The sequence below is a fragment of the Amblyomma americanum genome, chromosome 1 (genome assembly GCF_052857255.1).
Source record: "Amblyomma americanum isolate KBUSLIRL-KWMA chromosome 1, ASM5285725v1, whole genome shotgun sequence".
NCBI lineage: Eukaryota > Metazoa > Arthropoda > Arachnida > Ixodida > Ixodidae > Amblyomma > Amblyomma americanum.
The window spans coordinates 214,712,031-214,715,853 of NC_135497.1; positions in this window are offsets into that span (position 1 = coordinate 214,712,031).

Genomic DNA, 3,823 nt, shown 5'->3' on the forward strand with positions numbered 1-3,823 from the left:
CTTTAAGTTCATGCCAGGGGGCGGGATTCTGTTCGGTAAGGTTCAGTCCAGTGATAGTGGCGTTTGGTTGCCCCCTTGCAGTGTGTCTGCGCAAGCGCTCTCAATTTGTTATCACATGAGAGAGTTGTATAAAATGTGTATTTTTCCTAATAAAAAAATAGTTGCGAGTCGGCGCTTTTTTGTGGTCTCTTTCTGTTTCGTCGTGCGTCTCTGTTCGCGCTGTACCTTGCAATATGATCCGTTACCTACTTGCCCAACTGTCCATCCTGGTTCGAGCCGCGCATATTCCACAGTTCTGGGTAAAGACAGCGCCAAGCCTCCCCTTTCCTCTCTCTCTGCCCGCAGGGAGCGAGAGCCGGGAGCGCCCCACTACGTTATCATGTCGCAAACGTGCATCAGCTTTGTGGTCCTCACCGTGATGGCTGCAACGAGCTACATAATCTGCACGCGGCTCATTTTCATCCTCAAGAAGCTGTTCGTGCTTGAGAAGACCGAAGAGGCTTGGAGCCTGCGAGAACCACTCTGGGAATAGCCGCTGCTAACCCCAAGCAGCTTCGCTCGGTGCCAGTCGCTGTCGACGCATCCGCTGCTCTACTGTGCGACCTTTTCAATTATATCGTGACCAGCAGTTTGAGGAAGCCACTCAATCTCTCCTCGGGAGTGACGGGCGAGTGTGATCCCCGCCACCGAGGTATCATTCCACGCTAAACAACTATCGCTGTCCCGCCCTCGCTACAGCAGCGAAGTGGCGAGGAGCGGGTACTTCGATATGGGGTATCGCGATTTGGTAAACGTCGCTTTGCACTCCCCGCAGAAGTGGCCCAAATCTGTCGAGCCATAGCGGCGAGGGTAATCGGGTTTTCTAAGTTCTAGAAATTGACATCGCTATTACTAACCCACGTCTACAAACCTCCAATTGCAATCACACGCCTGTCGCTAATAATTAAAGTTACCTATTAGAATTTAGTCAATCACTTTGCTAGTTAACATCATTCGCCTGCTTTTCGACGTCCGCCAATACTGGTATCACTGTGCCGCAGGAAGCGTCTCTTTAACTCAAAAACACTCTTTATGAAGGTTATAGTGGCGAGTTTTACTGAAACACCTGGTGAACGAAACAAGCCAACAGTCATCGAAGCCGAGGAAAGCATAGGGGTATGCTTTCTATCTTTTCTACCCTAGGTGCTTGTTTAAAAAGAAAGTACATTCCGCCGGTGGGATCCGAACCCAATACCTCTGAATTTCGCGCACGGTGCTCTACCAACTGAGCTGCGGCGACGGCTGTCCAATCTTCTGCTTTCGGGGGGATTTACGTTGCGTGTAATCTAACCTCGAGGGCTGTTTACCAGCGCCACCCTCGTCCATAGCGGCGGACGCAGTACGTCCTGCCTTACCGCGAGCGTCACATGGAACGTGATCGAAAGGTGAGGGCAGAAGCTGTGCGAGAACCCTCTTATACTACCTGTGACATCAAGACTGCCAGAACCGAAGCCATCATTAAGCAGTTGTGTAGACGAGGGTTTAGAAAGGAGGGGCTCGTTATAAATTTCATTTTTAAAGTTTTCAATTTGTGCGTACGCCTCTTGACATGCTATGCTAACCAGTTTTAATGCGTGCAATGCACAGTCCGAACGGAGGCTCTGCAGGTGATTTAAAGAACACCTTTTGTAAGAAAATTAAGCGGCGAGATGTAGGGAAGCTCTCTGCCAGGCTTTCATGACAATGTCAGAGGATTACGCCTCTGTATTTCGTTGAGACTCACCCACAGCTGCGTGGTTGTCATGTGCGTTTCTCTGTAGTCAAGTTGCTTTTTCAACCTTCGGCCTGTGTGTCAGGAGCCTGCTAGAATTTGCGGGACGCGAAAACTACACAAAAGTTTAAATTTTCTCGCGACATTGGCGCCCGGCGTTGGACTGAAAGATCGCGCTGACAGCTGCGCACACTCCACAATTTGACTCTGGGCTGGATGCACCAGTTTCGAGGTAATGTGCCGTAACTTCTTGCGGCCGTCTTGGACGCTGCTACCGCACCTGTAATGCGCTATGCGGACGAGCACGATTGCATTGCAGGGGAAACACTGGACTAGACGAACATTATCTGAGCAGTGTGGGAATCGTCCCCAGTGCCGGTGCATATCCGTTCGTGGCCACCGGATGTTCCCGCGCTCTGTCGGACCACGCGGACCGGTTCGGCGGCGTTGGTGTACGTCTACGAGACGATCCGGCGCCGCCGAGCAATCGGAGCCGAGCCGTCTGAACCGTGACGTTGGACGCTGCCACGGCCGCCGGATGGGACGAACGGCTTCCGGCCTTTGTGCGCACCAACCGCCTCACATTTCTCTCAGGCAGTAGGAGATCGTCCGTTTTGGAGCATTTCAATGTTTTGCTGATGCCGATACGCAACGCATGCGAAGGTGTTAGCATATCAAATAGGTCTAAGGGGACATTAACTACCACTTCGGCATCATGCTCCCCTCCCATCTCGCATTCCTCAGCTTCCCTCGTCCCACTGGAGAAAAAGAAGCTATACCAACTACAACCTGGGGGGAGAAATACAACCTGGGGGGAGAAATGCTGTCCGGCTTAGACCCAAATGTTCAGCAGGAGCTGACCGAAAGGGCAAGACCACCAATTTTAGGTCTTTAGAAAGTTCTCATCATCATCATCATCATCATCATCATCATCATCATCATCATCATCATCATCATCATCACTGGTTTGGGCTTGTTCTTGTGCAGCTACGCGAGCTTTTGCATTCAGGTAATATTATGCTGAAGAATTTTTTGCACGACTACAAACTTCTTCAGAAAAGTATTCTCTCCGATTTTCAAAAGTTTGCGACTGTATTTTCAAGTGTGGTATCAAAATTGTGCAGAAGTATTGTCTAGTGTGTGTCATTCACGGTTTTTTTCCCCGCTCCAGCGGGGCGTGGGCAAAGGCGTTAGAAGAGAGTTCGCGCTTGAAAAACATTGCTGGTGCCGAAGTACGTTCTCGTATTCCTCATCCACAATTCTATGGGACTGATACAGCCTACGCGCCTATTCTAGAGCGTTAGCTCTTCTTAGCTCGTCCCTCAGTTTTGCGGCGTCGGCGGCCGCGCACATAGTAGGGAAGACGCTAAAGACGAAGTGCCAGTCGCGCTTCTTCGTCGTCGCCGACCGCCTGTGCACCAGTCTCCTGCTTTAGGTGTACGCACCCGCTAGTGGTTCGTGTCCCATCTCCTTTAGCTGCTCAATGTGCTTGTAGTCTCATCACCGCCAGTAAATAGCCTCTTCAACTAGAATAACGTTTTCAGTACCTTAGCTCTTCTTAGCTCGTTAATCGTTGCAACGCCGTCTACAGCACAGATGCCGAACGCCAGTAACTGCATGACGTGCTTATGCACTGACAGGAGCGTCGGTGGCTCGCTCGGCGATCTTGCCAGCGCGCCACGACGCTGATGCGGCAATGTATGTGTAGCAAGAAAGCCGGCGAGACTGTGCGGAAGGGGCATGGTGCACAAGGAGACTCGTGTTGCAGTACATGCACTCGAGCATCGGAGGGGATCCTAGCGGTATAGGCACGAATATCATAAAAATTATTTGCCCTTACGCCACAGCTAACGCTAAAACGTTCGCGTTGCGCATTCGTAAACAGTCTCGTGAGTTTGCGAGGAAAGAGCAGGCTGATACATAAAAAAAGACCTGCCAGGAATAGGGGCGGTATAGGTCTGCTGACTGCATGGCCGTCTGGGTGCGAAATATCAAAGAGCACGCCCAGTTGAGAGACTCAAAATGGCAGACACGAGAGCAGCAGCGTGACGCTCAGAATCCAGGGCAGGTATG